The sequence below is a fragment of the Canis lupus genome, chromosome 33 (genome assembly GCF_003254725.2).
Source record: "Canis lupus dingo isolate Sandy chromosome 33, ASM325472v2, whole genome shotgun sequence".
Classification (NCBI taxonomy): domain Eukaryota; kingdom Metazoa; phylum Chordata; class Mammalia; order Carnivora; family Canidae; genus Canis; species Canis lupus.
The window spans coordinates 12,062,828-12,085,864 of record NC_064275.1 but is presented as its reverse complement, the minus strand read 5'-3'; the positions used below and the strand labels follow the sequence as shown (position 1 = coordinate 12,085,864).

At 35.4% G+C, this 23,037-nt stretch overlaps 1 long non-coding RNA gene across 3 annotated transcripts in view; it reads left to right on the top strand.

The window, feature by feature from the left end:
- LOC112678999 (uncharacterized) overlaps positions 1–20,181 on the top strand; it is a 313,548-nt gene extending 293,367 nt beyond the window's left edge. Inside the window, exons 8-10 of one of the 3 annotated variants that reach the window (XR_007407999.1) lie at positions 7,331–7,457; positions 18,702–18,788; positions 19,231–20,181. This is a non-coding gene — a long non-coding RNA (uncharacterized LOC112678999). Of the gene's footprint in view, positions 1–7,330; positions 7,458–18,701; positions 19,033–19,230 lie in introns of those variants that run through there. The other 2 variants (XR_007407997.1, XR_007407998.1) reach the window with 2 other exon arrangements.
- Positions 20,182–23,037: the final 2,856 nt, after the last annotated feature.

Here is a 23,037-nt window from a genome sequence, read left to right as displayed (position 1 = left end):
AAATACATATGCAAGGTTGCTGTGCTCATAAGATTATAGTATAACAAGTATGGTATATGATAAACAGATAATACCTATATAAATACTTTAGCATAAGGAAATTCGATTTTTTCCCCAATGGATCAAGAAGAACTACATGAAGTATGACTCAGAGAATGACATTTTGTAAAAGCACATTTTCATTGCTTCAACAGTAAAAGGATAGATTAATTGGGGGAAATATTGGAGATAGGATGATTTATTAAGAACACCTCAATATCTCAAGAAAAAGATAATAACAGTAGTAAAAGGAGTGCATCTGAGACACTCTTCTGGATGAGAAAAGATAGAGCTGGGTGGGTGGTCATTCAATAACTGACAAGGCAGCACAAGAAGAACAGGTAGAGAAAGAGATTTAAGATAACTGTGTGTTCCCTGAGATCTATTAGAGCAAAGCATTGCAGAAGAACTGAGAGCAAGCAGGAGTTGGGGAAAGTGAAATGATTCTTGAAGTTTTGCAGAAAGTGGTAGGAGCAGAAGATTTGTGCCTTTATCTGGAGCAGTGAGTTGAGAAGATAGACAAGTTGGAGGTTAGGTTGAGAAGACTCATCATCAGGACTCATGATGTAGCTAGGGAGAGGGAGATTGCTCACAGGAGAAAAGAAAAAACAGATGAGGAACATTTTCTGAGTATTTAAAAAAAAAAAAAAAGATGTCTCCTTTTACTTCAAGGCTATTTCTGCCATCACTTTTGTTTTCAGAGTGACTCAATCTCTGATTCTACCCAGAATGCTTCCCTCCAGCTCCCAAAGGGGTTGCTAAGAATCCTAGTGTCTCTATTTGGTTCTACGATGGTCACCTGACTCTGGATAAGATGTTCATAATTCCATAAAATCAAACAGTGCTTTCCAACCTTTTTGTTTTCTTTTTAGTCTCTAAAGATAAGGATTATTTCCTTTAACATAAACATAATACCCGTAATCACACATTAAAGTAATAACTCTTTAATGTTATTAAATATGTAGCCTGTTCAAACTTTCTTTTTTCTTTTGTGACTCATCCCTTCCTTATTTTGGCAATATATCAGCCCTAAATTTTTATTATTTCCAGACTTGATTTTCTTTCTCTTGCCAAAGTTAAAAGACAAATAAAAATTTGGGTTTTCATAAAGGTTCTCCCGCTCCTTCGGGGATTTAAACAAAATACCACAAACTAAAATCATCTGAAACAACCATTTTCTATGATCTTGAAATGTAAACATGTCAGCAAAATCAAATATGGCATATATATATATATATATATATATATATATATATATATATATATCAAACATATTGAGACCCAAAATAAATGCTGAAGTGTGCCTGCTTTCTAAGGGAAGAAAGGGCATTGCAAGTTCATAACTAAATGGAAGACTTCAATAATTTAAATATAGTTCCCAGGAGCCAGAGGGCTGAAAAGGTTTCTGCATAAGACTTGTGCAAGCCTCTAGATTATGAAAATTAAATATTTTAAAAGTAGAAGTATTTGTTCTTCCACCAAGATAAAACCTTCTGTGAAAAATATTTTGTGGCAGTTGCTCTGTTAGGACTTTGCATATCTGAAATAATCCTCACGGTAATTGTATAAGGTAGAGATTATCAAGCCCACAGTGCAGATTTGTAAAGCAGGTTTATCAAATGTGCCCAAGATTACTAACTAGTAAGTAGATTTACTCTCAGGCTGGTGTACCCTTGATGCTTTCTTTTCTCATTCCCTGTTGAACAAAAAAAGAGAACACAAATTCATGGGCTATATCATATTTAATTTGTGCTAACATTGGAGTAATATTTTCAAATATGGGAAAACATAAAGCATATTGTGAAAAATTCTATAAAAATCCCCCAGCAGCACACTGCTCGGCCCTTAGTAGGCAGTCAGTAAGCATTAGTGTCTTTTCATCTATAAAAATCTCAAGATTTAGGAAGTCTTGTACAGGCTACAAAATGGAATTGATAGCTATCCCTGATAAAACAATTTTTACCTTTAAAAATTGTTTAAGACTGATAGAGAATGTAATGAGACTTTTTGAAGTTTAACCTAGATTAGATCTATAATGTTGAATGGAATAAGCAAGAGTTTCAGTTAAAATAAACAGTTATGCTGTTGTGAGTGAAAGCTGAGTTTACCTTGTAGGTTCTCCAGAGGAATAACTTTATTTCAAACTATATTTACCCAAGGGCAGTTTTTCAACCATATTTTGCTCTTTGCCAATGAAAATTGTTTTCTGACTCTGTATCTTTGTTTAGAAACCCAGCATATTTTGACTTCCATATAGCAATGCCTAATACATATTTGCAGGATAAATGAAAGGAAAATTAGGCAACATGGAGGGCTCTCCTTACATGAAGACAGAATCAGAGGCAGAGAAATCTTTGTTGGAAAATTTTCCTCAATATATCACAGGGAAGAAATGCATAATGCTTCGAAGAATCTTTTTTTACCACGTAAAACCAGCTCTCAGCAAAACTCTGCTGTCGATGGGTCACTTTCCCTTGATCTGTCCCCTCCTTGGGCTCCATGTCCTTCCTTGTTGGTCTCATTCTTACCTTGGTCCTGTGCTCTGGTCAGTGTAATCTAAACAATGGGTGATGTTGGCCAACCTGTCTGCCACACCACGCCTCTCTCCCTCAGGCTCCCTGTCTCCTTGGTCCCTATCCCCAGAGCCTAGCAAAGTGTCTGGTGTATCTACCAGTCTTTCTATACTAAACTGAACTGCTGTATCTCCCCAACTCATTTGCATCTTATTAGAGGACTTAAAAGTTTCAGAATAATGGACCATCAATATAAAAATTCCATGTTTAAGAAAGAGATTTCTGATACCTTCAAATTCTTGTCATGGAGTCTCACTGCTTCTGCTTATGAAGGTGATCAACTTATTATTTCTCTTTAAACTTTAAGCCCCATTGTATATTTGAAACCATTTGTACCAATCAATTGTACACGGCTTGGTTCTGCCGGTCTCTACTCATGGTCTTCATAATATCACAGCCTGGCAGTGTTTGGATGGTTCTGGAGGCGGGGATAGGTACAAGTTCAAAAGCGTTTCCCCTGAGGGAAATCCAGCTTGCTAGACAGTGGAGAAGTGTAGCTTGTTAGAGAACGAGCCATTTAGATTCAGCAGGATGCATGCACTCTGAGATAAATAAATCCTGATAAATTGGCCCTAATCTGAAGTCTTCTTTCTCAGAGTATGAAGAAAAATTTTAAGATTTCTCTTCAATAAATTAATGATTGGTGGATAATGAACAAATAGCAATTTTGGATTACCTTTAAAGAATCCTAACATTATTAATTCAATATCTTACCACATCTTCATAATCTATCAACTCTTTGCATTTTTCCCCATTTGGATTTTTAAGACTGGTTGGTTTATATTTTACATCAGATGTTTTATTTGTCTCTTTGAATAATGTTTGTCGAAATCTAATGGTCTTGGAAATGCCTAACTATGGTGCATCACTATCACTCTTTCAGTTGCCAGTGGAAAACAAACAAACAAACAAACAAACAAAAACAATGCAAACTGGCTTAATCAGAAAGAGATGATCTGGTTTCATGTAACTGAAAATGTCTGGAGGAGTTCAGACAGGACTGATCTAGAAACTCAAACGATGTCATCCAGGATATCTTGATTGTTCTTGTTTTGTTTCTTTGGGTTTGTTTTTCTCCATCTTTTGTTTGCTTCACACTTAGAAAGCTTCTCTCCTTGTGATTATAAATGCAGCCTCGAATTTTCTCAGGTTCAAAATCAGTGAGAACTATGTTCTTTCCTTATAGCCTGTGTAATTTCTTCTGATGGAACTAACCTGAGTCTTTGGCCAACCCCTGAACCCATCACTCTACCTCTACTTAGGTGGGTAGATTAGGAAGGATGGGGAGTTGGAGGGGAGGAAAGAGAGAGAAGGAGAGTGGGAAAGAGAGAGAGGGAGAAAGGAAGAGAGAGAGATTGGTTTCCCTGAAGGCAGGGACTATCTCTAATCCACATTTTTTTTTCCAGTTTATTCCTATAGTTTGGTAAATGCTAGGCCTCTAGTACATATTCAATACATAAAAATTAAATTAAATTGACATGAGCTTAATATCTGATTCAGTTCCCACATTATTAATTTTTCTCTTTCCTATCTTGTTGGATTATTTTAATTCTGTTGAGACAGTGTGAAAGCTCCTTCAATTTTTACTTATGTAGCTTTAATCTTTCTCTCTTTTTTTTTTTTTTTTGCGTGTTCCTCCATTATCTTTCTATCATAGCTGCTTCTGCTTATAGATCCTGGCTTCTTTTCCTAGAGTGGCTACATCTTTTAGTATCATATGGAACATCATAAACGGTTTTCTACTTTGTTGTCTCATGAGAATAAATAGGTGTGAGTGGGAGAGCAGGAGAGCATGCATTGAGGGTTTATGATGGCTCTAATCCTGTGTGTTAGCCCCTTCAATCCAAAGAGCAAAGCCATGAAGTAGAAAAATTATTGTCCTCCTTTTACAGATGAGAAAACTGAGGCATAGAATAGTCAGCCATTTGCCCCAGTTTTCAAAGTTAGGAGTAGATGAGCCATTCCAGGAAATAATTCATATCAGTAAGTTGCTCATTTTTTGGTCTGTTTGTTTTGGAGAACCCTGTCTTTCATGGTGCAATTTTCCTTCAGAGTTCCTATTTTGTTCACCGGTGGTATTTGGAATATTGATTCTTCCTCTGATAATGGGGAATAGTCTCAAACCTATGTTTGCAAAGCAGACGTGGGGATGAGGATTTGAGTACTGGTTAAAACCCTTTCTCAGCAACATGAGGACAGATGACTATTCCCATTTCCCAATTAAATATTCATATTTAGCAGCTACTTCCTCCAGGAAGCCTCATACTCTTAGTAGGATTTTTCCCCTGATTACACCAACTATTCTGACATGCCATGTAGAGGATTATGTAAAAAACTATAATCACTGCCATTTAGCAGTAATGGCTGTGCAGTTTTCTGTTGGAATAGACCTTAGCTTTCTGAGCAAGAAGCCATGTATTAATGAAAAGCATGTTTTCTCGTGCTCTTTCAGCTGGAGAATATCATTACATTTCATGGAGCAATATACAGAAAGAAAACCATTTCCCACCCTTCATCTAGTTCCTCCTAGCTTATATTTAGTAGACAGTCTTCTCATATACCAGTAATATATTGTATGATAGTCTTAATATTTAGGTCTCGCAAATTTACATCTTTTTTTTCTGAATCTCGTAGATAATTTTATGGAAGTTTATAAGGCCGTTAGCCAGAAACCATTTGAAGCCAGACAGCTCATTCATTAGGTTCATTGATTTTTCTAATTTAACTATCAGAGGGTAATCTTCTATATTTCCATTACTACAAGTTATTGGTAGGAGAGAGGAAACTCATTTTTCTCCCTTGATCTCTAACATTATTATTTTACAAACAACTCACAACATGAAAATGAAGTACATAGGAGGAGAAAGAACTTTCTTTTAAAAATAGAAACATCTAAGTACAAGTTATGATGTTTTCATTTAAATCAATCAGTGCCACTTAATGCTTAATTTAAATTTTAACATCGTTTCTACATTAAAGTAAATATTTATTTAATGATTTGCTTTTGCTTCAAAAAATTGCAAATTCATGAATTGAGCAAATGTAGGTACCGACTGAAAGGCAGTTGTAGTGTTCTGGAAATCTGAACTCAGAGTATTCGGGACTGAAGTCCTACTACCAGTACTATGTTCCACCATATACCCTTTCCCTTCAAATAAATCACTTGCTTTTGTAAAGCTTGAATTTTCTTTCCTTTAAATAGGAACAATAAAATCTATCTTATAAATAAGATCTATAAGATTATATATAGATAAGAGATTATAGATATAGATAAGACGTATTTATGAATGATATTTGAGGAAATGATTTTTTTTTTGAGGAAATGATTTGAAGTAACAAGTACTACGGAAATATAGGAACTACTTAATAATTATGAAAATGCTTTGTTGCTGCAAACTATTTTAAATCATATTATTTGGAGATAGCTTTGATCTTCAATCAAGAGGTTTTCTAAAAGAAAATGTCACCTGGTTTAAGGATGTCACTTCCCTCATCTTACTTTTGGAACGTTCATATGCAAATTAGAAATAGTTCAGAATATGGCACTTGTGTCTCTTTTTCCATTTAAATAAAATCAAGGTCTAAACTTGTTATTTTTGTTTTCTGATAAGAAAAGTCTACTTTCATCATCAAATTACAAACTAACTTGAGCAGTTTCATCTCTTTTCAATCAAAGACAAATTTACAAGGTAATGTTTTGTTCATTGTTTCTCTGCTATTTAATAGCCTCTCTAAACAATGTTTTTAAAAAGGATTTTAATATATTTGAATATAATCTAACACTCTATTACAACAAATATGAGATTTAAAATACCCTCTGAAGAACTGATATTTAACTCTCTTATCTCCTGTTAAAAAGAGTTAGTTATTTATAAAGCACTTAAACACAGAGGTGACCCCTACTAGGTGTTCAGTCAGTGTCAGCTGCTGACATTAATGAGAGGGAGGAAAGGATAAATGAAGACTAAACGAATAAGTCCTTTTCTCTAATTTACCTGAGCAGTCCTCATTTAATGCCATAAACAATCCAAAAGATGACAAAGAAGAAAATACAAAATAGAGGGAATCTACTAGGTAAGCAGAAAAATAATTTTATAAGAGTAGTTGAAATTAACAGTAGTTATATAATGTTTGGCTACATGACACAAGGCACTAAAAATTATACTGTAAATTGTGGAGGCAAGAGATGCCAAAACAGCACCTGCAGAGGACAGTATCATTGTCCTTTCCTTTGAAATGGGAATAATAGTAACAAGCAGAAATGGTACATAATGACTTCTCTAACTAGGGATAAAATAGGAAAGTCCAGTTCAACTCCCTTTAAAGTACATTTCCTGAGATTATCAAGCTCAACTGCACAATGATACCTGCTAAGTTTAAGAGTTGTTGACTATTTCTGGGGCACCAGGGTGGTTCAATCACTTAAGTGTTCTATGCTTGATCTCAGCTCAGGTCTTGATCTCAGTGTCATAAGTTCAAGCCTTGGGTTGGGCTTCACAGTGGGCATGGAGCCTACTTTAAAGAAAGAGAGAGAGAGAGAGAGAAAGAGTTGTTGACTGTTTCCTTGGAAGTAAAGCTGAAACCAGCATGATGTGTAAAATTCATTGATGACTGGATCTTTGTATGCCATTAACCAGACAAAGGGATTGTTATTTTATTTTATTTTACTTTATTTTATATTTTTAAAGATTTTATTTGTTTATTTATTTATTTGACAGAGAGAGAGAGCACAAGCACGGGGAGTAGCAGAGTCTTCACTGAGCAGAGTCCAATGCAAGGCTTGATTTCAGGATCCTGGGATCAGGAACTGAGCTGAAGGCACTCTTGACTGACTGAACCACCCAGGTAAGTGCCTCAGGGCTTGTTATTTTAAACATAAGCAAAGACAAGCAGAACCTCAGATCCTTAGCAATGTGGTAAAAATCATGCTTTTTTTAGCTGTCCACTTTATTAAGAAATTTTTATTCTTTGGGTACAAAGGATCTTATATTAGTCTAGTATTATCCCAGACACCCAAAAAAAATGTATATAATAGATATATTGCATAGTATCATGGATTGGAACTCCTAAAATAAATCTGAGGGATTGGCTTATGATAAAAGTCTTCTTCAAATTTCTGAGAAAAGATTCTCCTTGTCACAGAAGATATTTTAGCTGACAAAAATTTAGACTCTGGCTTTATTTTCAAGAGTTCCTGGCATTTACACACACACACACACACACACACACACACAAACTGTAAACACATTTAATGGACTTAAGTTTAATAGTTTTAAGTCACTGTGTTACACAAAGATAATTCTGGATTTTTTAAAAGATTTTATTTATTTATTCATGGGAGACACACAGAGAGAGGCAGAGACATAGGCAGAGGGAGAAGCAGGCTCCCTGTAGGGAGCCCCATGTGGGACTCGATCCCAGGAATCCGGGATCACGCCCTGAGCCAAAGACAGATGCTCAACTGCTGAGCCACCCAGGTGTCCCTAATTCTGGATTTTTAACACAAGAAAGACTATATAATCGTACAGTGATAATAAATTTATCCACATTTGGCAAGGTGCTCATCACTGATATATAGGAAAGAATTTATGAATTAGGTATATTAAGTAAAAGCTATGAAGACTATTATCCATTGATTTATCTTGTTTTATTTTCCAAGTTGTATCCTTGAATCATTTCAGATAAGCAGAAAACATATCTAGACTTTATTGATTGAGCTCACAGTCCACTGAATTATGTGCTTATACTTTTTCTTGGCTTTTAGTAAGATCAAGTAAGAAAGAGTTAAAACTTAGACATTTATTTTTCATCTTCTGAAAATACCTGTCAAAGTTCTCTTAGTATATAATTCTAAGAAAATGTATCTATTCTATAGAACTTGGTATTTCTTTTTATCTTCTAGTGAGAAACACATAAACCACCATGGTTCCATTTCTGCTTTGATTCCCACCATGTTCAAAACAAAATTGAGTGTTCAAATATAATAATAACTGTGGCCAAGTTTCTGAAAGAATTATTTCTTTTTTTGTCTTCCTCCTACATTTAATTTTTATAAGCACAATGGCTTGTGTGCCATGATATTTAATAAGAGTTTGTTTTAAAAAACAATAGAAAAAGAAATTATAATTATATGATGTGATAGAGGTGTTGGCTAACATTATGGTAATAATCATATTGCAATCTATAAATGTATCAAATCAGCACATTGTGCACTTAGACTTATACGATGTTGCCTGTCAATTATATCTCAATAGAAAACTAAAAATTAAAAAACAACAGATTTGTAAGTCATTCAAAATCATTTATGTAATAGACATGGATAAAATTAAAAATAAACATAAATAAATAGCATATACCATACACAGAAATCAACTCAAAATGAATTAAACAGGAGTGTAAGACTGAAACCATAAAATTCCTAGAAGAAAACAGGCAATAAGCTCCTTGACATCAATCTTGGCAATACGTTTTTGGATTTGACACCAAAAGCAAAGGGAACAAAAGCAAAAATAAGCAGGTGGAGCTCAATCAAACCAAAAAGCTTCTATAAAGCAAAGGAAACCATCAACAAAATGAAAAAGCAACATACTGAATGGAAGAAAATATTTGCAAATGATATATCTATCAAGAGGTTAATACCAAAAATATAAAAATAAAACAACTCAATAACAACACCAACAAACAAACAAATAATACACTTTAACAAATGGCCGGAGGATCTGAATAGACATTTTCCCAAAGAAGATATACAGATGGCCAATGAAAAGGTGCTTAACATCACCAATCATCAGGGAAATGCAAATAAAAACCACAATGAGATATTACCTCACACTTATTAGAATTGCTATTATAAAAAGGACAAGAAATAATAAGTTTTGGCAAGAATATGGAGAAGAGGGAAGGAAGTCTTATGCACTGTTGGTGGGAATGTAAATTGATGTAGTCACTGTGGAGAACCATATGGAAGTTTCTCAAAAAAATAAAAATAAAACTATCATATGATTCAATAGTTCCAATTCTGGGCATTTATACAAAGGAAATGGAAAACTACTTTTAAAAATTATCTACACTCCCAGGTTTATTGCGGCATTATTTACAATAGCCAAGATGTTGAAATAGCCTAAGTGTCCATTGATGGATGAATGCATAAAGAAAATGTGATTTTATATATATATCTAGATTCATATATCTAAATATAACTATTTTATACATCTATAAATATATACTTATATATCTAGATATAGAATATATGTGATGGGATATTATTCAGCTATAAAAAAGAATGAAATCTTGCCATTTGCAACAACATCAACAGACCTCAAGGGTGTTATGCTGAATGAAATAAATCAGACAGAAAAAGATAAGTACTGTATAATATCACTTATATGTGGAATCTAAAGTCAGAACAAAGCAAAAACAAAAAAACCTCTGAAATTATAGATATAGAGAATAGTTTGGTGATTGCCAGAGGCAGAGATTGAGCAAAATGGGTGAAAACGGTCAAAAGATTAACACTTCTAGTTATAAAATAAATAAGTGCTAGGATGTAATGTACAGCATAGTTACTATATTTAATTACTGTATTGCATATTCGAAAGTTGCTTAGAAATTGGATCTTAAAAGATCTCATCAGAAGAAAAAATTTGTAATCACATAGTGAATGTTAACTAGACATAGTGGTGATCATTTTGCAGTATATATGATTATGAAACATTGTGTTATACACCTGAAGTTAATATAATTTAAAATGTCAGTCGTATCTCAAAAAAACGATCAAATAAATCAAAATCTAGATATACATGCAAAATCTGGTACAGTTTACAAATACCAAGAAAACAAAGAATATACATGATCTGCCGTAAATATGATTAGGAAAACTAAATAAGCTGCTGAACAAGGGATATCTGGAGATTGAATGCAAATACAAGTGAAATAATAAGACGTGACTTTTCTGAAATAGTAGTAATTTCCATGAAAATGTATAAAAATGGTTGTAATGAGATGATCAGCTTTTATTTTCTCCAAATACATGTTTGTAGAGTTTCAACATCTGCCAAGTGATTTTTCTTTCTTTAGATCTACATCCAATTCTTGTCATGAAGAAGAACGAAGCAGCAAAACCAGTTCTCTGCCCCAAAGCCACTTCTTACTAAAATGAAAGGGTAAACTTGTTACTAGATGGATCCATCAGTATAGCACGTCTTATGATGGCCTATGTTATCGCAGCTTTAAAATCAATACTAACTTAAAGCATCTAAAAAAAAACCAAACTGTTGCTGTTTTTCAAAGAACCAAATAATAGCTATAGCCAACTTTTGTGACTTTAATAACACATTCTAATACACCTTCACACTTTACAGATTAAAGTCACATTGTGTTCAACCTCAGAATAATAAATCACATCAAAATAGGAATATCATTTACTCCTTTCAAATGAAAAGATGTGATTTATAATGTCATGCTTTGAATGTATGAGTAGGATATCTAAATCAATCATCTAAATAAGCTATATTATTTCAGAGGTTTTGGAAGGCAAAAATCCGAAAATATTTTGCTATTTTGGTTTTCCTGTGCAATGAAAACTTTGTACGGTATCTCATCCACCAATACAACCATATTATGGTATAATAGACATTATTTTTATGTTGATTGCTTGATATTTGGAGGTGTATGCTTCATAATACTTCTCATTTCACTAACATACAAAAAACTTCAAAAAAGAAAAATTAGAAGACTCATGAATCTGAGAAAAAATCAAACTAACCATTGCACTTCTTTATAAGCCGCCCAGCTTTTCCTATACTAGGTCAGTTAGATTGGGAGACAGCAAATTATGGCTTGTGAGCCAAATCTGGTCCATTGCTTGTTTTCAGAAGTAAAGTTTTATTGGAACATAGATGTGCTCATTTGGTGAACTTAATCACCACTGGCTGCTTTCTCAGTACAAGGACATAATTGAGTAGTTCTTGGCAAAAAAATTAACAGTATCGATGCAGTATTATTTTATATTCTATTTTCCAGATAAGCAATTTGAAGCAGCATTAGGTTAACTAATTTGATTAAGAATTCATAGTGAAGACAGGATTGGTAACCAGTAATCAGGTTCCACAGCCTTTTATGAACCATTAAGATCAGGGTAAATAGAACTATATATGAAATGTTCAGGTGTGAGGACTCTATTTCTTCCTGGTGAAATGTGGTGGGAGGAGGATGGAGAGCATCCTATTACCATCTCATCTGTGAGATTCAGTAGTGCAGGGACTAGACAAGTAATAGTGTTGTCTGACTGAGAGGGTGACTGATAAAGCAATATGTTCCATCCTTGCAGTAGTAATAAAATTCTTGAAATGGTCCGTAAAGCTCAGTAGCCAAGGGAGGAAAGGCAGATGAGCCACATGGAGATGCAGCAGACACCCAAGAGAGGAGCACAGGCTAAATAAATCAGAAATGGATGCATGGTGCTGAGGAACTTACATTGACAGAAGTTTTCTAAGCAGAAATTTGTCAACAAGTTTCACAAATATTTCAAGTAAAAACACGTATCTTAATGTACTCAATATGAGATAATAAGTAGTAGAGAGAACAGAATTCCTTACTGTTTTCTTTATGATTGCCAGGACATGCTCTCATTTCTTATATGAAATGAGGTTTTGTTTGTTTGTTTGTTTTGTTTTGTTTTGTTTTGTTTTTTATTGTGTTGGGAATTCTGAGTGAAGCAGAGATGATAGTTGAGAATGAGAAGCTGTGTCCTGACTGCAAAAATGGGGGCGGAAAAGAAAAGGGACCTGCCTCACAAAACTCCATGAAAATTCCCCCAATCAAAGCTGAAGAGATATCCATGGCCTACTTCCTAAGAATCATCAAGCTATTGACAGTGTAGTCAATTCCCTTGAGGAATAACAATTCATTAAAATCTAGGTTTTATTTACATAGAACAATTATGAAAAGAACAAATAATTTTTTAATTTTATTAATTATTTTTTAAAAGATTTTGTTTATTTACTCATGAGATACACAGAGAGAGAGGCAGAGACATAGGCAGAGGGAGAAGCAGAGTCCCCATGGGGAGCCCGAGGTGGGACTCCATCCCAGAACCCCGGATCATGACCTGAGTCAAAGGCAGACGCTCAACCATTGAGCCACCCACAAGCCCCCTAACCAATTTTTATTTTTTTTTTATTTTTTTTTCCTAACCAATTTTTAATAACAAAAACCAAAAAAAAACTCGAGGCACTTTAAATGTCCACTAACTAAAAATTGAATAAAAAGTGTGATATTTGTACAATAAACTAGTATTCAGCAGTGAAAATACAGTTTATTCTATCAAGTAAATGAATGTCACAAATTATATTAAGTAAATGGAAAAATGAGTTCATGATTTCGTTTATATAAATTTAAAAAACATAAAATAAGATACTATATTACTTAGTAATATTGACATACATGATAAAACTATCAAAAGAAAAGTAATGGGCTACCTCTGGATAGGGAATAAAAGAGTTGCTTTGGGGGAGGGTCACTTGTGTCTTTTAAAAGCAGGGATGATTAGTTTCTATTGGGAGAAAAACGTGCCCATACATTTTTAAAATATTAAATATACCTCATATGTAAATTATATATAGTGTAGAATTAAAATGTGTTAACTATAAGATAGTGTCCTCTCAACAGAGTTGATAAATAGATTTGTTTCCGTAATAAACTAAAATTTTCCTTGGTTTGCATTGCTTTCATATAAAATGGTATCATTGGTTTTCTTAGGAGAGTGACGATGGAATAAGGACTTCATCCATTTTGACAAATGACCAATAAAATCAATGTTTGGATTCTCAGCATCAGTAGTCACTAGGGAGATGCAAATTGAAACAGTAAGATGTCACCTCATGCCTATTAGAATGCTCATGATCAAAAAGACAAGAGATGACAAATGTTGGTGTGAATGTGGAGAAAAAGGAACCCTTGTGCACTATTGGTGAGAATGTAAATTGGTGCAGCCACTCTAGAAAACAGTATGGAGGATCCTCAAAAAAATCAAAAACAGAACTCTGGAAATTCCACATTTGGAAATACATTCAAATGAAACAAAAACACTAATTCAAAAAGATCTCCGCACCCCTATCTTCATAGTAGCAGCGTTATTTACGAGAGCCAACATGGAAACAAACTAAGTGTCCATTAATGGGTGAATGGATAAAGAAGTTGTGGTATTATGGAGTATTATTCAGCCACTAAAAATGCAAGAAAATCTTATCATTTGCAACGCCATGGATGGAACTTTTTTTTAATTGGAGTTCAACTTGCCAACATATAGCATAACACCCAGTGCTCATCCCGTCAAGTGCCCCCCTCAGTGCCCGTCACCCAGTCACCCCATCACCCTTCACCTCCCCTTCCACCACCCCTTGTTTGTTTCCCAGAGTTAGGAGTCTCTCATGCTCTGTCTCCCTCACTGATATTTCCCACTCATTTTCTCTCCTTTCCCTTTAATCCCTTTTACTATTTTTTTATATTCCCCAAATGAATGAGACCATATAATGTTTGTCTTTCTCCGATTGACTTACTTCACTCAGCATAACACCCTCCAGTTGACATGGATGGAACTTGAAGGCATTATGACAAGTGAAATAAGTCAGACAGAGAAAAACAAATACTATATGATTTCACTTATATGTAGAATCTAAAAGCAAAACCCTAACCAAACTTACAGGGGAAAAAAAGATCAGATTTAAGTGTTTACGGGTGGCAGAGGGTAGGGGTGGAGGGAATTGGAGGAAGGTAGTCAGAAGTTGCAAATTTCCAGGTATAAGATAAACAAGTGCTCGGGATATAATGTACGTCATGATATAACTATTGCTAACCCCTCTATCTGATATAGAGGAAAGTTGTTAAGAGTATAATAGTTCTCCTCACAAGGAGAATTTCTTTTCCTTCTTTAAACCTTCTTTTCTTCTTATTGTATCTATCTGAGAAGATGGATGTTAGCTGAATCTCTCTCATGGTAATCATTTCACAGTATATATAAATCAGAGCATCATGCTGTACACCTTATACAAAGATATATGTCAATTATTTCCAATAAAACAAACAAAAAACCAATCTTTGGTCCACAAATACTAAGCTGAAGGTATGTTAGGATATGAGTGTTCAATGCCCATTTTGATTGTTATACATCAAGCATAGCATAATAATTTTACTTTCTTTGAGAATGACCTAGAAAATGAAAGTGATAGAATATTGAATTAAAGAGAGCAGAGAACATGAGACAGTCTATTAGAAGATTCAACATGCATAAAAAATGGAAACACTTCCAGTAAAATGGTTGGGCTTTATATCCAAATAAACTTATAAGGGTCTCTATTGCTTTCAAAAACTACAGAATTCTGTGTCCCTGGGCAGTGATGGGTCCTGCTCTGAGGATCACTGGGAAGCCAATAAATAGCTGCATAAATAATGAGGTTTGTGCCTGCTGCAAACTGCTAAGAACACCAGAAATTGTTTCAATTTTCATATTTCTATGATAGATGCTCCCTTTTTTTTCCTGTATGTCTCTTTGGGACCTTACCGTTCCCCTTTCCAAAGGACAAAGAAAAGATCAATACATACACTCCCGCACTCACATATATAAAGCTACTGTGCCAAAGTGCTGGCATATTCAGACTGGAGCACAGGTCTTGTGAGTTGAACCAGACTACTTGACAATCTGCTAGAAAAGCATCCTTACCTGCGATGCAATTTCTGTGGAATTCATGATTGCTCTCTGGAACAGTCCAGTGTCTTGAGAGCAGAAATCTCTCCAAAGAGATAAAAACTCAATTGGGACAGGCTGAGCACCTAAACTCTGGGATTCTGAGAGCCCTGAGCATTCCACAGTACTTCAAAACTCTTTCCAACTTTGATTTTGAAATCAGAAGGTGGAGGGGAGGAAAAAGGTACTTTGGAGGACGAGGGGTAGTTTATGATGTTTCTCTTTTGATGGATTACCTGCTCTCTGGTACACCAACTGAGAGAGACCGCAAGGTTACAGGGAACATAAACTGAAGGAGAGCACTGGCATTTCCTGAATTCTACACAGGTCCCGCAGCTTTGATACATGACTGCCCTGCACAAGGCCATCAATTCTCTGTGCGGCACCACGCTGCGTGGAATATGCAATTTGTACGATTATAGTTATCATGATTACATCAAGCTGAACAACATTTTCAGCTCTGTGAGGTAGAAGGAGGAGAGGCATCAGAGGGGCTGGGATTCAGGCTGACAAAGGCATGGAGAGGGGAGAGGAGAGAGTTTGGGAAATTTCTTTTAATCCCTTTGCTGCTCATTTCCAGTTCTTGACAATAGAGTGCATATCTGGGCTATATTCTGACCAATTCAGTGATAAGTTGGCCAAAGAATCTGCATTTTTATAAGCACCTCTGGGTGATGCTTAGGAAAAATGTTTATGGTACAAGTATGAATACATTATAGTTCGTTTTCTTATGTGAGTTAGTCCTCTGAAAACACCTCTTTACTCTAAGAAGTCTGGTGTGTATTGGTTAAACCTTTGGATTTTGTGAGATGGATTGGATATAAGCTCATTGAGTGACAGGACATTGGTCTCCTTGTCCCTAAAGAATTGCTTAACATGAAGTAGGCATCAACCAATATATACAAGTTTAATATATAAGGGTATTAAATTTATGCATACTCTTAGTCAATGTCATCACTAAACTTTAGATGCTCTTGGACAACAGTTTCTCATGTGGCATCCATTTGAGGAATTGGAAGTACAACATATTCCTGTAATGTCATGATAAAGTACATAAAGGAGGCTCAAGCCTTAACCTAAATTTTTCATTCATTTGCTCAACGGTTTTAGATGGCATACTTCTCTAGTACCTGGGGCTAAATTTTTGGCTTTTAAGCATATGAAACAGAACCGTGCTCTGTGCATTTCTGGGTTTTCCTATTCTATAAGAGGATTGAATATTAGTAAGATGGAGGTTGCAATTAAATTTTGGAGACGGAACATGAAAGACTCCTAACTCTGGGAAATGAACTAGGGGTGGTGGAAGGGGAGGAGGGCGGGGGGTGGGGGTGACTGGGTGGCGGGCACTGAGGTGGGCACTTGATGGGATGGGCACTGGGTGTTATTCTGTATGTTGGCAAATTGAACACCAATAAAAGATAAATTTATTTAAAAAATTTTTGGAAAACAAATTCTCCAAATCGATAAAAGTCAAAGAACATTCCAACTCTTCAACTTGGGACCAATTCAGTTAGAGCACACTATCCCTAGTATGGGAGCAGTCTTTCCTATGCTACTGACGCTGCATGTCAACATGTCATGTCTCCTTTTGTTGTTTTTCCCAGTAACATTTTAAGAAGTCCTCCATAGGGAGTATTATTAATAGGGTATTATAGACAAATGCATATATTTAGGAATGTCAACAACAAAAAATCATGGTGCTTAAAAACATCTGTTACAAAATTATTTGAATATTTAAATGAAACAAATGTCTGAAACCATTATAACATATGTAACTTGAAAATACATAATTTGAACTTACTTTGACGGATAAATGGAGATTAATTCATTTTAAAGTTTTAATTTTCTTACTTAGGTAGATGAAGTCAAAGGTTAAAATCTGACTACAGTATTGACATCATGGAAATGTGAGCTATATATACTATGTGAGCTATATATACTTAAAGGAACATCCAAACGATCACGACATAGTCAATTACATAAAAATTGAAAGCTGTGGCCACAGTGCCAGAAAAGACATAATGTAAATTTCATTTCATTTTATATATATTATATATAATATATCAAATTGTAATTGGTTTGTAGATAGCAATATGTTGAACAAAGGTGTAGGGCCTTGAGCTTCCTAGAAAAGGGATATTTTAATTGATTCTAATATAGAGGCATTTGGGAGGGCAAATACTATTTTGCCCCACTTATAACTGTATTTGAATGAAATCCTGCATTTTTGTTAGTTTTGTTTTCACACCTTGATGTTTTATTGATTTTTTTTTAAAGTCTACTTTCTAGAAAAGTGTTATAACTGGTAATGGTTCAAATATAAGGAGATTTCAGTCTTCTCCCAGTCGAGAAAATCTGAATGTGTATTCTTTGTGAATGATCAAGCTAACCTGCGAGACAGAGTTGGTGATTCTGTAGGGTCTTTGGCTCTGTTTCTTAACAACAATTCAAATTATTTCAATTCGTGGAGTAAAAATATTAATTTAAATTGTTCCCCAAGAAATGAAAATAGCTTCTCCTTTATAGTTTGTAATAGTGATTGTCTCTCTAGGGGTGAAATTGCAGCTACATTTTGTTTTCCTTCTTTTGCATTTTTACACACGTGTGCACATACATATTTCTCTATAATGAATATATACTTCCCTTTTAAAATAAATGCCTTTTAAAAACCAAATGCACAAGAAATAATCTCATTATGCAGAATTAAAGGATAAAATGGCTTTCATTAAAACAGTATTCTATTTGGATGTTGTGAATAGTCTTTACAACTTTTACAGAAATTAAAGTTCATTCACTTATTTGATAGTTCTTTAGCTCCTCCCAAGTGCCAGGCACTGGTCGAGGAGCTGGGAAACAGTGATGAATAAAGAGAAGTTCCTAATATGATGGGGCTTTGTATTCTAATTGGGAATGGCAGGTGATAAACTATTTAATAGGTCTAGTGATGACAAATACTGTGGAAAAAAAACAAATAAGAAAATAGGGTGAGGGGATAGGGCATGATGAAAAGGTGCTATTAGTATAGTGAGCAGGGAATAGCAAGGTATCTGAATAGGTAAGGGAACATTCTAGTAGTAACTTGATTGATGTGGGTAAGCCAGAGCCAATAGACAGAGGATATGCAAGCATTCCTCTAGGCAGTGAATGGAAGCATGCTTGGCATTTGCAACATCAAGAAGGCCAGAGTGGAGGGGGTTGATTCTGAGAAGGAAAATAGGGCAGGATATAAAGTCAAACAGGTTAGCAGGAACGTCAGAGTCCATGGAGCCTTGATGGTCATAGTCGTCTGAGATAAAAAGTTGTTGCAGGCTTTGGGCAGAGATGATGTTCTGTTTTATAATTAACAGGAGCACTTGGCTACCATGTGGACAGGAGATGGTAGCAGGCAAGAAGTGGAGGCCAAGAAGCCAGTGTGGAGCCAGGGAACATTTCAGGTGAAGAGGATGACTCTAATTCTCTGGGTTTCCAGCTCAATAGTTCTTAGGTATGCCAAGGCCTTGGATCTTCTGAAAGTTTGTGTCATGGGATTTCTTCAGTGACATACATAAAAATCTCATTTGGTTACTATCTGAAGCAACTATGAACAAAACTACCAGCCACGGCTTGAAATGATCTCCAACTTATTGCCTATGATGAAAAACAGCATTATAAAACTTGACAAAAGTTTATCTTTCAATTTTATTTCCATCATTTAGTATATAATTCAGCCCTATTGAAGAGATGTTTAGAGTTAGAATATTAGCATTTAAATGATTTATATTAAAGCGTGTTAAAGCTGTTTAGATCGAAGACTGAATTTTATCTTTATGATGTGGGAACAAAGAGTGCAAAGATCTTAGATGATGAATTTGGAATTGTTGACTCTTTTCTCTGCAGGAGGTGGTGTTTCCTGTATGTAAGGGTCAAGCATGTCCTGGAAACTAATGCAGAAAAAAGGACTTAACCTCCAAGAAAATTTGTATCTAATTTTGAATTGCTCATGGCAGCATTAAAAAGGAGAAATGAAAACAGAGTAGAAGAGGGGAGATTAGATAGCAGCAGAGTGGATTGTTTACTTGCCTTTGCTTCCTGGATTTTCATTCTTTTCTTTTATCTCTGCAGGCCTTGAGGATTTATTGGCACCCATTTCATTTGTCTTTCTCCAGATTTAAAATTGAAGTGATGAGATGGAATATTACCTGTGTGCTTCAGAACATCCATGAGTGACATGTGATAGTTGCCCAGGAAACTAGAGATGAAATTCCACAGGCCTTTGAGATGCTTTACATTTGAGAATAAAGTTCAGCTGAAGTTTAAATAGCATCCTGACAGTGAGCATTGATCCCTCATGTTATCTGTTAGAATATTAGAGCTGCTGATGACAGAAAACCCCCAACTCAAAGTGGCTAAACCAACAAAGAAATTTATTATCTAATAGAACTGCAAGTCCAGAGGTAGGGTGGGCTCCAAGTGGATAATAATGAAAAGTTTAATATAATCAAGGATCTAGATCCTTTTTTTCTTTCTCCTCTGCTGTCCTCAGCTATCCCCTAAGGCTGGCTGGCCTTGTGGTCTTGAGATGGCTGTTAATGATAACCTGAGCAATATTAATTCTTATTTATGCTAGCAGGAGAGGAAAGTGGAGATTTCTCCCTTAAACCTAGAAAATAGGGATGCCTGGGTGGCTCAGTGGTTAACCTGTCTGCCTTCGGCTCAGGGCATGATCCTGGAGTCCTGGGATCAAGTCCCACTTTGGGCTCCCTGCATGGAGCCTGCTTCTCTCTCTACCTGTGTCTCTGCCTCTCTCTCTGTCTTTCATGAATAAATAAATAAAATCTTTTTAAAAAACTAGAAAATATTCCTTCTTTTCAATGTGATTGAAAAAATTTAATTCACACACCCATCTCTAGATTAAGGAAAGGCATTCCCCAACTGGCTTAAAAAAATCAAAATCTCCCCTTGAGGACTAGATATATTATGATTCTCTGGACTAAAAGGGCTTATATTAAGAAGAAAAAAGAGAGAGTTGTGTGCTAGGTGTCACCTATATCATACAACAGAGAGACAATGGTTAACCAGAAACTCTATACTGAAAAAATTTTTTTCAAGTTCCAGTCCCAGGTTCCATTATTCTGTCCTTTGTCATCAGCACAGTGGACATATATTTCCATCATTTAAGGATCAAAATAGAAGAGAAAGGGAAAGAGTTTTGGTAAGCCTAACTTTTCTCCTTTCTACAGTATTTGAAGGCATTCCAGCTTAGAAATAGTAATTTTAAAACAAAACATAAGCATAGTGTTAAGTGACCAAGAGTTAAGATTAATGAATACTTATAATGTTATAGTGGCAATTAATTGCTTTCATTTTCCTATATCCTGGATTCTTTTATATATATATATATATATCCTGGATTCTTTAAGAGACTTAATAATGTACTTCAACACCTATATCAACTATACCTATTGATATAAATACTAGTAAGCAATTAAACATCCCTTTTGAGACTCTTCCCTTTTCTTCTGGGATCACAAAAAATTCTTTGTTAAAAATAATCTCAGCAGGTGAAAAAAAATTAGCAGACAAAGGCCCTACCAAGCAACAGCAGATACATGAAAAATTCTTGCTTTCTTTGCAAGCTATTTATGAAGAGTGTATTAATTTCTACTGCTGTATAATAAATTATCACAAACTTAGTGGCTTAAAGCAATGCAATTTATTATCTTATGGTTTCTATAGGTCAGAAGTCTGAGCACGGTATAGATGGGTTGTCTTCTCAAAGTTTTATAGGGTTGCAATCAAGGATAAAAATAGGTCTCAGTCGTACTTATTCTCATCTAAGGCTCAGTGCTCTCTTCTAAGTTCATAAAGTTGTTGGGAGAATCTGTTCCCTGTAGTCATAGGTGTGTCCCCAATTTCTTAAAACTGTTGACCAAGGAAGACTCCTGGAGACTACCTTCAGTTCCTTACTAGTGTCTGCTTTTTTTTTCCAAGCCAGCGGGAACATTGTCTCTGACTTTGAATCTCTGACTGCTAGACTCAGATCTAAAGGCACATCTGATTAGGTCAGGTCCACCCAATACTTTCTCTACCTTAAAGTCAATTGATTGGGGATTATCATTTGATGGACAAAATCCCGTCCTGGTAGCACCTACAGTTGAACAAGTGGGAGAACTATGGGGACACCAGGGAGCTTCCCGTGCAGGAAGGCTGAGCTGACAATGCAGATGTTTCACCTCACAACAGAAGAGCAAGCTATTGTTGGCTCAGCTCTAGAGTAGTGAAAGGTAAATACCTCCAAAGGGTCCCCCTCCTTTCTATCTGTACGCATATCACTTCATTTTCTCCCCGACAAAAAAAAAGTTACAAAGAATTACCTCCCTAGGCTGGAAAATTAGGATAAAAAAGAGGAAGATAATGAAGAAATAATGACTATGTGTTGAAAGTGAGGAAGAATGCAATTGAGGAGATACAAGAAGAAATGAAAGCAAGCAAGCATCCGTGAGGGAGAGTTGGTGTCAGGGTTTATGGGTTTGAAATAAAGGTAGAAGGAGAGAAGGCATTGTAGGAAAAAGAGGGGTTGGAAAAAGCCAGGTGGGGACAGCAGCTTTGAAAGTAACAATAATGATGGCATTTGTGGCCATAGATTGGCTTTGAACAAGGCACTCTGCTTCTTTTTAGTAAATAATTTCCTGTGGTGAAGGAAGGCTGATGGCAGCACATATTTGTGTATATATCTTGATCTTGTTGACAGTGTTTCTCAGCACTCACTTTGTTATGGTCTGGCTGCTGCTTCGAAGAGCCAGGCAAAGCTGATAATATTACACTTAATAAAAACGTACAAAGGCCAAAAACATAGCTACAAACAAAAGAAATTAAAAATAGCCCAAGGTAGTCTTATAACCTCCTTGCATCAAACCATTTGGACAAGAAAGCGAGAATGTATATAGCTCCGTGTGGTTTTTATTCCCCCTTTTCGCTTTTAATATACTAACAAAGATGAATATAATTTAAAGCAACTTCACAAATCCATTTCCCCCAGAGCACCAGTGGATAAAGAAAGATTGCATCTCGGTACCACGTGGTTCTTAGTTACTAAATCAGAAATGATCAAATAAAGTTAATGACAGGGCTTGGCTAAGCTGAGACTTTCAGTAGCATGTGTGTGTGTGTGTGTGTGTGTGTGTGTGTGCAAAATCAAGTGCAGATGTATTCCAAATAGCTGTCTTTCAAGCAGGCCATATGTATCTTTTAAATAATGTATCTTTAAAAATAAATCACGAAGGACTGCAGAAGTATTTTCTTTTAAAAATAAGGAATATATAATATCGCAAATACAGAAGATATCATTTTGGCTTCTGATTTTTTGATGTTCCTGAGCTTTTAGGTTCTTAGATCTATAAAAGAAGGGTGTAGGCCTTAGTTGTGCATTCCTGTGACACCATCTGTTAGTAGCAAACAAGATGAGCACATATGCTGGCTGCTTCTAATGTTCCTTATAAAGATTCACTTTTCTCTTTGAAGAGACACTGTTGACCATGAGGTTATGCAGTTGACTCATTTTCATTTTCCTGTGGGAATTTGTGAGGGTGCTGCAAAGAAAGGAGGGGAATTGAAAAGACACCCCCCCCCCGCCAAAAAACTTTAGGGCATAGCAGAGAGGTGATTCAGAATCCAACATTCTAGCAAAACTGGTGCCCATTCTGA